The 13,787-nt window shown below is 42.0% G+C and overlaps 1 protein-coding gene across 4 annotated transcripts in view; it reads right to left on the minus strand.

The window, feature by feature from the left end:
* MRRF (mitochondrial ribosome recycling factor) overlaps positions 1–13,787 on the minus strand; it is a 65,688-nt gene that overhangs the window by 17,860 nt on the left and 34,041 nt on the right. The gene's annotated exons all lie outside the window — the stretch shown is intronic.

Genomic DNA, 13,787 nt, shown 5'->3' on the forward strand with positions numbered 1-13,787 from the left:
AAATCCCATTCCTCTGTGACTTAGTTACTTCATCTGTAAGATAGAGATAATATACTGATCTCAAAAGGATGTTACAAGTATATTAGCTAATACATAAATGGCAGCCGGAACAACAGTTGGCACAGTGTTCCAGAAACAATGACTACATTATTGCATACTTACTACACGCTAGGCTCTGTTTGAGGGCCTAGGAATACAGCAATGAACAAAATTGACAAAGTTCTTCCTCTCTCCTCTCAAAGCACTCACATTCTAGTGAAAGCGAGACAGACACAGTAAACAATTAAGCAGATAAAATGACACAAAGTATATGAAGAAAATAAAGCAAGAGAAGGAGATAAGGAGAGACCACATTATTATCATGGTAAGGCCCACTTATATTTGCCCAGCCACCTGACCCCAATGTCATCTGCTCCCCTTCAATACTAATAATAACGAAAACTGTTGCAGAGCCATTTCCCTGTGTCAAGTTCTGAGCCGATGCATTCTCCATGCATTAGCTCAGTTAATCTTCATAACATTCCTGTGACATTAGTGGCGTGAGTACCTGGGTTTTACAGATTAGAAAGTGGACAGACTGGGCAACATGGTGAGACTCCACCTCTACAGTTTTTTTTTTTTTTTTTTTTTGAGATGGAGTCTTGCTCTGTCTCCCAGGCTGGCGTACAGTGGCATAATCTCGGCTCACTGCAACCTCTGCCTCCCAGGTTCAAGCGATTCTCCTGCCTCAGCCTCCTGAGTAGCTGGGACTACAGGCACGCGCCACCACATAAGGTTAATTTTTGCATTTTTAGTAGAGATGGGGTTTCGCCATGCTGGCCAGACTGGTCTCGAACTCCTGACCTCTGGTGATCTACCTGCCTTAGCATCCCAAGATGCTGGGATTACAGGCGTGAGACAGTGCCCAGCTACAAATTTTTTTTTTTTTTTTAATTAGCTGGGCATGGTGGGGCATGCCTGTATTCTCAACTACTTGAAAGGCTGAGACCAGAAGATCCTTGAGCTCAGGAATTTGAGGTGGCAGTGAGCTATGATCATGCCACCGCACCCTAGCCTGGGTAACAAAGAAAGACCCTGCCTGCGGGGAAAAAAAAATTGGGAAGTGGGGGTTCAGACAGATCAAGTAACCTGCTCAAGGTCACACAAAAAGTTCTTGGCAGACATGGGATTTGAGCCCAGTATAGCCTGACTCCTGAATTCCAGGCCTTCTGCTCTGTTCCTCTCTTGTTGGTGCTAGACAAATCTAGCAACTATTCTTACCAGTGGTGGTAATAATAGTACTATTCTCACATTAAGACCGGCTTAGATATATAGTTCATGCTACTCCCCGACACGTCCAAGAGTAGTGGGGAGAAAGAAGAGAGGGAATTTATGGAGGAAAGAAATGGAATAGTGATCTGATCTACGGTAGTCAACCGCTAGGTACCATAAATAGGTGCATGATACAAGGCATGGAGAAGAGAGGACGGGCAGGGACAAGAGAAACCTGTCCTTTTGTTTGCAATTTTTGCATAAGTGTTGGTGGCAACTTGCTCTTCAGCCTATCTTCCACTTTTGATTCTTGACTGAACGTCCTTGTGTGCTTCAATTGGTATATCTACGCTGGGAAGGAGCCCCATTCCACACACTTGGGACCTGCAATAGCAAGATGCACTCCTAAAAAGCCACAGGCCAGGTGAGAAGCAACACTGAACACAAGACAGGTGTTCAAAAACTGCATGAAGGCTTACCCAGGCCTGGAAAGTAGAAAGAAACAGTGTACTGGAACAAACCAGGAGAATGAATGGCCCTGCAAACGCAGCAATGGCAAGCAGGCAGTGGGAATAAAAGGGCTAAAGCAGCAGCTGCAGTTGCTCAAATGCAGTTTGTGTCTGCCCCAGCCCAAGTCAGGTCATGAGGCATTCATCTTTCAGGGTTTTTTTCTTTCAATATCCCTAAAGGGGTGTGTGTGTGTGTGTGTGTGTGTGTGTGTGTGGTTTTTTTCTTTCAATATCCCTAAAGGGGTGGGGGTGTGTGTGTGTGTGTGTGTGTGGTTTTTTTCTTTCAATATCCCTAAAGGGGTGTGTGTGTGTGTGTGTGTGTGTGTGATGTAGAAAAGGGTATTACCAGTATTTCCTGGAATGTGCAAACTATAGACACTACTCTGTAACAAGATCCACAAGGCAATATAGCAGCTAGCACAGGCAGGCCACAGAACTGAAAGGAAGTAGGTTTCACGTCGGCAGCCCAAGGAGCAAATGTGATAACATGGTAACAGCCCAGGCTTTGGAAACAGACAGATTCAAGTTTGAATAACGGCTCCTTCACTTACTAATCTGTGACCATGAGCAAGTTACTTAAACTTTCTGATCCCTAGTTTCCTCCTCTGTATTAAATCCATCTCAAAAGGGCATTTCTGGGCAGCAATGCGATCACCATGAAAATACGTACACAACTTTCGGAGGCCGAGGTGAGGATTGCTTGAGACCAGGGGCTCAAGAGGAGCCTGGGATACACTGTGGGACCTCATCTCTACAAAAAATTTAAAAATTAGCCAGACTTGGTGGCTTGTGCCTGTAGTCCCAGCTACTTAGGAGGCTGAGTGGGAGAATCGCTTGAGCCCAGGAGGTCAGGGCCACTGATTGTGACTGTGCCACTGTACTCGAGCCTGAGTGGCAAAAAGCCTGTCTCAAAAAAAACAAATTAAAAAGTATACAAGATATTAAGTCAAAGGGGGAAACAAAGCAAGTTGTGGTATTGTAGACATTTTATCCCACTTATGTAAACTAAATATATATATCCCACTTATGTAAACTAAATAAATAAATATATATATAAATATATATAGGTTTGCATATTCATCCTTTGAAATCTGGAAGGATACACTAACAATGGTTACTTCTGGGAAGAACAACTGGGGAACAATAAATGAACTTTTCATTATACTTCTGTAGGATTTGAATTTTTATGATAAATGTATGTTATTTTTGCAATTTAAAAAGATGAAAGCCATATATCTGATAAGAGTCTAATATCCAGAATATATAAAGAAATCTTGTAACACAAGAACAAACAATCCAATTATAAAATGGGCAAAGGACTTGAATAGACATTTTTCTAAAGAAGATATACAAATGGCCAAAAGCACATGAAAAGATGCTTAGCACCATCAGTCATCAGGAAAATGCAAATCAAAACCATAATAAGATACCACTCCACAGCCTCTAGGATGATAATCATAACAAGTGTTGGCAAAGGAATGGAGAAACTGAAATCCTCGTATATTGCTGGTGGGAATTTAAAATGTGCAGTCCTTGTGGAAAAGTTTGGAAGTTCCTCAAAAAGTTAAACATGGAGTTGCCATATGACCCAGCAATTAACTGGTCATAAACCACTCCTAGGTTTATATCCAAGAGAATTAAAAGCATGTTCACACAAATGTCCGTAGCAGTGGTATTCACTTAACAGCCCCGAAGTAGAGAAAACTCAAATGTCCATCAACTGAGGAACTAATATATAAAATGTGGTATAGCCATACAATAGAATACTATTTGGCAATAAAAAAGAATGAAGTACTGACACGTGGAAGAACCTTGAAAACATTATGCAAATAGAAAGAAGCCAGTCACAAAAGACCACATATTGTGTGACTTCATTTACATAAAATGTTTAGAACTAGGAAACCCACAGCGATAGAAAAGTGGATTATTAATAGCCCAGAGCAATCCCTAGGAGAAGGTTCTGGGGGGAAAGTAAGGAGTGCCTGCTGATGGGTAGAGCGTCTTTTTGGAGTGATGATGAAAATTTCCTAAAACTGATTGTGGTTACAACTGGTTGCACACCTCTATGAATATATACTACTAAAAACCATTGAGTTGTACACTTTCAGTGGGTGAATTATATTTCAATGAAGGCGACAAAAATGCCATATGCCTATCTAGTTCTCACCACTGAACAATACTTGTATCCTAGGTAGAAAGCCTGATGACAGGCAGCACGCCTCATGGCAGTAGAGACAGACAATACTCCCCCACAACAGTTAATAATCACCATGCAGGCCAGACGTAGTCTTATGCCTGTAATCCCAACATTTTGGGAGGCCAAAGCGGGTGGATCACATGAGGCCAGGAGATCAAGAGCAGCCTGGGCAACATGGCGCAACCACGTCTCTACTAAAAATACAAAAAAAAAAAAAAATTAGCCAGGCGAGGTGGCGCATGTCTGTAGTCCCAGCTACTCAGGAGGCTGAGGCAAGAGGATCGCTTGAACTTGGGAGGTGGAGGCTGCAGTGAGATGAGATCATGCCACTGTACTCTAGCCTGGGCAACAGACAGAGACTGTATCTCAAAAAGAAAAAAAAAAAATCACCATGCAGAAAAGTCATAGAATACTCAGTAACAATGGCTAGCCTGATCATGACAATTTAAAAAATAATATTAACTCTCATTTATTGAATTTCTTTCCTTTCTTCACTGGCATCAGATCTATACTGCTGTCTAAAGGTTCTCCCTGTCTACTCCTGTTCTCTTCTCCCCTCTATCCTTCACAGGAGTTTCTCCCAACAAATCTTCACAAAAGTAAATATTCTATGATCCCATTTTCAGGTGAGGAAACCAAGGATCAGAGAGTTGAAATAAGTATCCTAAAAGCACAAAGCTCTTTCTCCTGGTTTTCTTTTTAGAGTTTTAGTGACTGTCACCTTGGCTCCTGTAGCTGTCAACTGCACCTCTTCCTAGCTACACAGCTTCCCCTCTGCATTTACCTCCACCTAGGGACCATCCTGCCCTGCCTCACCCAGCTTGCTCTCCCTGGAAAAACCTGGTCATCATTTGTGAGAAACTGCACATCAGCGTATGAGGGGCGGGGGGGAATAAACACCTGAGAAAGAATTTAGGCTGAGGAACTATAACTCAGGGTTTTTTTTACTGTTATCTAGGACACTCCCTGGTCTCAGTGGCATTCTCCTTCCTATCAACTTGGAACAAAGTCTGGGGGAAAGAGCCTAGTCTAGCCATAAAGTTTATCATCCCCAACAATGCCCAGAGGAAAATGACAATGGCAATTATCTAATGATCTTGAAGCTTTAGGAAGCAGTTCAGTGGGCTGAGAGTGCCAAGGAGAGTCAAGGCTTCTTGCCTTTATCAGGAACGTAAAGAAATTCTCACGCCATAAGCAGGACTAGTCACTAGATTTTCTTATTTGGGATATACCTTCCAGGAGGTCTTGCTCACACATAACTCATATTCAAAGAACAAACCAAGTGCTTATTAACAATCAAACTACAGTATGTCCGAGCAACTTAAATTCCAAGATACTTCCAACATAATGACTCAACTCCTCCCGTCTGTAAAAATAGAGGAAAAGACAGGGGAAAAAAAGAACATGGGGCTTCAGGAAGGTGGTTAGTGAGGAAGAGAAGAAAGGAGGGCATTAAGGACTAAAACAGAAATCAGCAAACAGAAATAAATTATTACTTATTGGTTTTACTCCCCAAAAAATCAGGAAAAGGACATTTCCTCCTTAACCAGGAGGATTATATAATAACAAATACTCTAAGATAAAGGAATTAAAATTTAAGTACCTATGATATGCCAGGCCTCACACTATGAGCTTCATATAAAATATCCTAATACTCTTCAAAACCATAGATACCATTCCCATTTTACAGATAAGGAGGCTGAAGCTTCAAAAAATTGAGCAACTTGCCCAAGTTCACTGCAGTGGGCATGAAGGTATGCTGCTCAGATCACCCTCCAGTAGAACCTGCTGTGAGGGGCACAGATGCCTGACAACTTCCAGGCCCCACACCTTCGGATCCACTGTGACATTCCTGCTGAGATCACATCAAGGCCACATCCACTGGGCTTCTCCCAGTCAATGACCATGCATGGCAGAGGTACTAGAGCCAGGTTCTTATGCCTAAATGGGGCTGCTGTAGGGGCAATCTTTGCTCAGGAATGCCCCATCAGCCTGGCTGCACTGCAGTGTGAGTCTCCCTCCCCATAACCCTCTTCCTTCCCCTTCTCCACCAGTATCACACCTACACTAGGTCTACTCCTGCTCCCTCTCCCCTTTGTCCTTCACAGACATTTCCTGCACATCTAATTCCATCCTGGCATCTGCTTCTCAGAGGACCCAAACTGACATACCCACAGTGACAGAACAGGGATTTGAACCCAGGTCTGTCTAACCCCAAAGCCCATCAATCTCTGTCTAACCACAGAGACAGATTAATTGATCAATAAATTATGTTGCTAAGTCCAACAATCTCAGATCTTACCTTCTGTGACCCCATCACTCCCTCCCCTCTTTGAGATACTTTCTTCACTTGGTTTCCAGGACCCTACACTTTCCTAGTTCTCCTCCTACCTCACTGGACACCTGTTCTCAGTCTTCTTTGCTGGTTCCTCCTCATCTCTCTGACCCCCAAACCTTGAAGTAAAGTGTCCAAGGCTTAGTCCCCAAACCTCTTCTTTTCATTACCTACATTTACTCTCTAAAGTAATCTCATCTAAGTTCGTGGCCTCCTTTACAAGTTCATGATTCCCAAATTTATCTCTCTAGCCCACATCTGTCCTCTGAACTTCAGGTCCATATATTCAACAGCCTACTTGACCTCTCCAATTAGATGTCCAGTAGCATCTGAAAATAAATATGGACAAAATCTTCTCTTCCGCCAGGTGCAGTGGCTCGTGCCTGTAATCCCAGCACTTTGGGAGGCCGAAGTGGGCGGATCACTTGAGGTCAGGAGTTCGAGACCAGTCTGGCCAACATGGTGAAACCTCATCTCTACTACAAATCCCAGCCTTCCGAGTAGCTGGGATTACAGGCGCGTGCCACCACGCCTGGGTAATTTTTGTATTTTTAGTAGAGACAGGGTTTCACCATGTCGGCCAGGCTGGTCTCAAACTCTTGACCTTCACTAATCCGCCCACCTTGGCCTCTCAAAGTGCTGGGATTACGGGTGTGAGCCCGCACCTGGCCCTCATCTTCTATTTCTCTTTCCTCACTCGCTCTGCTACAGGCACATGAGCCCTCTTGCTGTTCCTTGAACATCCCAGGTAGACTCCTACCTCAGGGCCTTTGCACTTTCTGCTTCCTCTGCCTCAGTGCTGGATACAGGCATGGTTTGTTCTTGTACATCCTTCAATTCTCTGCAAGTATCACCTTCCTCTGAACACTTCATGAACATCTACTTAATATTGAACCACCACCATCCCCACCTTCACAGCATCCTGTATTTCCTTTTACTGCCTTATTTTTCTCTACAGAGAGAAAAATATGACCATCTGACACACACAAACTATATGTGTGTGTTGTTAACCATCTTCCCAGTAGATGCTCCATTAAGGACAAAGGCTTTGTCTGGCTTATTCAACTACTTTATCATCAGTGTCTAACACTATGCTTGGCATATAATAGGTACTCAATAAATGTCTGTTGAGTAAATTTATGAATGTCCTACAAGTTTTACATTTCAGCATAAAAACTCTTCATAAAAGCAGAGAAGTGGTTATCTGGGACAGAGGAAGAGGATTGAAGACTGACATGCAAAGGGGCAGAGGATAACTTTTTGGGGTGACTGAACTGCTCTGTATGTTGATTGGGGTAGTAGTTACAGGGACACATATATCTGTCAAAAGCCATCATCACATATACTTGAAATGGATTCATTTTATTGTATGTAAGTTATACTTTGATAAAGTTGAATAAAACTAAATAAATACATTATATCCCAGACTGCCCCTTGAACCAAAAAGTGCAGACAAGTTCACTGTGAGATTAGGCATCCTGATGTGAGTTTTGTAAATTATGTTCCACATAGTTTGGGTTATTATATAATTAAATTTTAAAACATCAATTGCTATCCTTTGCTACAAAAACGAAGAAGCAAACGCAAAATAAAAACAGAAAGTACTCTCAGAAGTCCACGGATGCAAGAATACAGACTTACAAGTAAAACAAACCCAAGTTTGAATCCTGCTCAACTCTACCTTTACTAGCTAAATGAACCCAAGCAAGTTATCTAACAACTCAGGCTGACTTCGCTCATGCATAAAAAATAGGGAACAGAATGTGTTCAATAATAGAGTATAGAGCCTAGAATGCAGTATGCACTCAGTAAACAGTCACTTTCCTTAATATTATTATTGCCCTACAGTGAGCCAGGGAAGGCATTAAAATACCAATCGGGTTTCCTAAAAGAGCCACATCAAGTCTGGGTCTAAGTACCAACAGAGGGGTCACTTGGGTGTGTTGCAGATGGTTTTCTGGCCCTGAAACGTCCATGTCTCTAAGAAGCACAGTACTATGCAGTGATGTTGCAAATAAGCACTCAATCAAGGGCAACAGCCACAGCATCCCCCACATTCTGCATTCACTTCTTTCCCAAGCACAGTCCCCACGCCACCACTTCCCACTCCCAGCAGAAGAACAGGAAGTAGGCCTTAGAAAATCATTCAGAAATAGTAAAAGAGAAAAAGTTTAAACTAAGATACTTGACATTTGGGAACTGGTTAAGTGTAAAATGCCAACAGTACACCTTTAGAAAAAGAGTGAGGAAGAATTCTCACAACAGAGAGCAATGGTACACTGTTTTTTTTGTTTTGTTTTGTTTTTTGAGATGGAGTCTCGCTCTGTCCCCCAGGCTGGAGTGCAGTGGCGCGATCTCCAGCTCACTATAAGCTCCTCCTTCCGGGTTCACGCCATTCTCCTGCCTCAGCCTCCTGAGTAGCTGGGACTACAGGCACCCGCCACCGCGCCCGGCTAATTTTTTGTATTTTTAGTAGAGATGGGGTTTCACCGTGGTGTCGATCTCCTGACCTCATGATCCGCCCGCCTCGGCCTCCCAAAGTGCTGGGATTACAGGCGTGAGCCACCGCGCCCGGCTTAAGTTTTTGGTTTTTTTTTAGGTACAGAACACTATGTATAGTACAATCCCGTATCATTAGAAGAAAAATGAAGGAGATACCAGACATATGCTTGACTTTACATTGGAAAAAAATCTAGAAAATCAAGGTACTAAAAGTGGTTCCCAAAGGAGAAAAGGATGGAGACATTTTCTCTTTTTTTTTTTTTGAGACAGAGCCTCGCTCAGTCGCCCAGGTTAGAGTGCAAAGGCACGATCTCAGCTCACTGCAACCTCCATCTCCCAGGTTCAAGTGATTTGCCTCAGCCTCCTGAGTAGCTGGGATTACAGGCGCGCCCTACCACGCCCAGCTAATTTTTGTATTTTTAGTAGACATGCAGATTCATCGTGTTGGTCAGGCTGGTCTCGAACTTTTGACCTTGTGATCTGCCTGCCTCAGCCTCCCAAAGTCCTTGGATTACAGGTGTGAGTCACCGTGCTTAGCCCCATTTAAATATTTTATGTAATTTTATTTAAAATAAAACCAACAGACACACTGATGAAGGAACTGGAAGACAATCAAGGAAAGACGTAACCTTGGTGAGGAATGAGTCAATCATATGTAGTTTTGTTTCCTGGGTGAATTCATAGTTTCCTTATAGCATTTATTTAAAGCCAGGCATGAACTCAGCAATCTCAAACCAAAGAACCACTATTCTACTTAGTGTGGTTTTCCCATAGATACTTGGTAAAACAATGAGTAAGGGAGTGTATTCTTATTTGTTTATTTGTTTAGGGGCATAATGATGATGTGAATAAGGTGGAGGCAGAAACTTGGCCTGAACAAAATGAACCCCTGATCAAAACTTTTCAGGGCCCCTGATTAAGGAGTGAAAAGATGGATATTCCAGATAAATCTTCTATCAGGAGACAGGAACAGTAAGAAAGGCAGTAACAAAGACCCCAATTCTAATCCTACTTCTGCCACTTACTAGCTATCTGATATTGGGCATCAACTTCTGTGAGCTTCAGGACTCTCATCAGTCAAATGAGCCTAAAATAGTCTCTTCACCACATAATGTTATAAGAATTTGGGGAGAAATTGTGAAGTGTTCAGCTCAGCACTTCTAGGCATTATACCTCTAGTTTAGGTGGTTGATAAACTGTACCTAAAATGTAATTGCCTGAATTGGAAAAATAGAAGAAACTATTTCAGTATATCTCCATTAACAGGAATGTTTCAAAAAAAACCAATCCAGTTGACTAACTTATCTACATAAAAATCACTGCCAGAGAAGCAAACAAAAGCTATCCACATTGTCAGTGGGAAAAGATATAATCCAGAGCCCCTAAGACTCAATGGTTATTTACCTGAGGAGATAGCCATGATAAAAAAAAAAAAAAAAAAAAACCTCACATACAGCCACGCAGAGCTGAGTCTCAGAGGCTGTAAAAAGAGGACTTGGTGATAAGGACCACTCAAGCTCCAAGCCTGACTGTTACTGAGTTAGGACTTATCTTCTACCTACTTCCCCAAAAGATCAGAGGCAGATTATAGTTAAGAGTCACATACTCAGTAGACTCATTTAAATAAGAATATGAGAATCAGAGGAATGTAATGAGGGTGAGGTAATAGGTGAGATCTGTTTCCATTGAAAATAAAATTTAGTTCTGGGTATCCAGAGTTAAGTCAAAAAAGCAAACCTACAGACTATCATTAGGCAGTGGAAGAATCAGGATCAATCAGAGGAGGCAAATTTTCCTAGAACTAAACTCAAACTTTCATCATCAGAAACTGATCTTAGAGGCTGGGCACAGTGGCTCACACCTGTAATCCCAGCACTTTGGGTGGCCAAAGTGGGTGGGTCACTTGAGGTCAGAAGTTCAAGACCAGCCTGGCTAACATGGTGAAACCCCGTTTCTACTAAAAATATAAAAATTAGCCAGGCATGGTGGCGGGCGCCTGTAATTGCAGCTACTTGGGAGGCTGAGGCAGGAGAAATGCTTGAACCCAGCAGGCAGAGGCTGCAGTGAGCCAGGATTGCACCACTACACTCCAGCCTGGGCGACAGAGTGAGACTCCATCTCAAAAAAAAAAAAAAAAAAGAAACTGATCCTAAGAATGTATGCTTCCTATTTCCCCTACCCATCAAAGTTCCAACTTAAGATTTGATGTGTTGTTTTCCTCCTCACAGCTTTGTCAATTACCAGCTGTGTGACCCAGAACCAATGCCTCACCTCTCTGAATCTCATTTTCTTCATCCCTAAAAAGGAAAGATGCTCCTATTTGTGAAAGGGGATGATTGAAATAGCATATTTGCTAGCATTAATTGAGAGCTTACTAAGCATCAAAAACTTCATGTACATTATCTCACTGAAATCTCCCAATAAGCATATATGGCAAGTCCTGCAAATTATCATTTCACAGACAAGCTGCCTGAGATTCAGAGAGGCAGAGACAGGTGCCACTGTCACACAGCCAAAGAGCAGGAAGTGCTGGAACTCAATTTCATGCTTATGTGACACCAATGCAAAATTTAAACGCAAAATTTAACCATTAAACTTTTCTGCTTTCCCGAATATGTAAGGCACCTAACCATTCCTGGCACATAGTAGGTGCTCAACCTATTAGTTCCCTTCCTCCCTCCTTCCTTTTCTCCTAAAATTATATAACATGTAGAAAATTAAAAGTTTACTGAAGTATGTTTATATAGTTTAAGGAAATCATACCACTTAATTTATTTTCTCTATTAACCTCACCACATCTCTGCTTATCATTATGCACTAACCTATTTTACAAATAAGGAACTAGAAGGCAGCAAACAGCTAGGGCAATGTGCCCAGAGTCATATGGGAGTCACTGCTAAAACCAAATAAAAACCTTGATCCTCTTACTTATAAATCAACCTTTATCCTCTCACATGACACAGCCTCCATAATAAAGAACAGATCATTCATTTTTTTATCTGGAAAACTACCAAACGTTATAATTCAGTAAGGGGCCTCATGACCCCACTACCTTGTCAAAGGGAAGAAAGTATATAAAAAATGAGGTTTGCAGGAGCAGACGGTTTTGGTCCATCAACTTTCTCTTGGATTACACCCATTAACCAAAATAAAATAATGTAAAAAAAAATGTAACAGATCCTCATATCTTTAGAAATTCGAGTTAAACTCACTGATCTTTCAAACTTACATACAATGCACCAACAGTGATCATTTACTCCTGTGGGGCTGCAGAAATGCATGTTGTCAACCAGATCTTTGAAAGAAAAATGTGATACACAACTGGGTCACCTTAAGAAGAATCTAAATCAGCAATGAGCATTTAGTAGCACAAATTCATAGCCCCATAGAATTTTGGAGCTTCAGAAAGGACCTGGCAGGCCACTAAGAATAATCCCTTCATCTGATATGTGAGGAAACCAAGGCTCAGGGCGGTTAAGTGGCTGTCCGAGGTTTCACAAACAGGACAGCAAAAACTAGAAAATAAACCCACTGAGTACTACCTACTACCCTTGTAAATCTTGCTTCTAATGTCCATGCGTACCTTTAGCACTTTCCAGAATTACGCATCTACACAGAAAATACAGGAGAAAGTTAACAGAAAAACTCAGGCTTCAAATCCTGACTGCCATTTACTTGTCAGGTGATCTCAGGCAAGTCCCTTAATTTCTCTGAACTTCACGTTTTTCATCTATAAATGTGGGTCCTAGTAATTTCCACAAGCTTGATGCAATACAAACAAGGGACCTGGCACACAGCCTGTGAGCTCCATGAAGGCATACATCACGTCTATACATCCCCAGCACAGAGCCTGGCACATATACATTCTCGGAATATTCACTGAGCAAATCAATGAACTTGCCAAACAAACTCGAACTATCTGGTTCAAGCAGGAAGACTTGAATCCAGGTCTATCTGCTTCTTAAACATTAAGTTATATTGTTCCCAATTCACATGATTTCAAAGCAGAGTGTTAATTCAGCCTCACAGAGTACTGAGAGCACAACGGAACAAGACAGCTATTTTCTGGCCATGAGGCAGGAAAAAGTTCAGTGTGGGAAGTTTCTGAACTCCCCATGTTGGGATTGATTCTTGTTGTTTGAATGGGTGTAGGTACATCATGAGGCTTTGGAATCATCTAAAACTGGGTTTGGGTCCAAGCTGCGGCACAAGTTGTGTGGCTTCCACACAAGCTGTGTGGCCTCAAAGGTATGACTTTACCTCTCCGAGCCTAAACTTCCATGCCTAGGAAAAAACCTACTTTACAGGGATTAAAGACAAATGAGGCAATATACGTAAAGGAATACAGGATAATGCGTGGCACAAAAAGACACTCAACTAGTGTTCAACTCCATTTCCCTTTTAGTTATCTGGAAGCTTCATTCATTAGGTCTTTGTTCAAATGTCCCTTTCTTCATGACCCTCCCTATCCATAATAAAAGCCCCAAGTCTCTCTATCCCCTTACTTTGCTTTTTTTACTTCATTGTCCTTACTATCACTTGACATTCCATTACGTACTTATTTACTGTGCCTATGCAACTATTAGGGAAGCCCGAGGAAGAGAGGGACTTTTTGTTGTTTCTTTTGTTTACTGCTATATTCCAACAGCTAAGAAAGTATCTGGTATGCCATTAGTGCTTAATAAATACTTGCTGAAAGACTGAACAAGTTAATTCAACACTTATTTGGGCCTTGTTATATATGAGGCACTGTGTAGGAATAGGGATTTAAATATTTTGCTATGGAATCAGAGAAGATGTGTCTCACTTGGACTGCTGCAGGAGCCTCCTGACGGTTTTCCTTGTGTCCACTTTGTCCCCCTACAGTCCATTTGTTAAATCAGCAGCCAGAGAGACCCTCACATAGTCAACATCAGATCAGGTCACTCCCCTGCTTAAATCCCTCCACTGACTTCGCATCACAATGAGAATAAAGCCCAAACACTCACCAGGA

Source organism: Theropithecus gelada, chromosome 15, assembly GCF_003255815.1.
Source record: "Theropithecus gelada isolate Dixy chromosome 15, Tgel_1.0, whole genome shotgun sequence".
NCBI classification, from domain to species: Eukaryota; Metazoa; Chordata; class Mammalia; order Primates; family Cercopithecidae; genus Theropithecus; species Theropithecus gelada.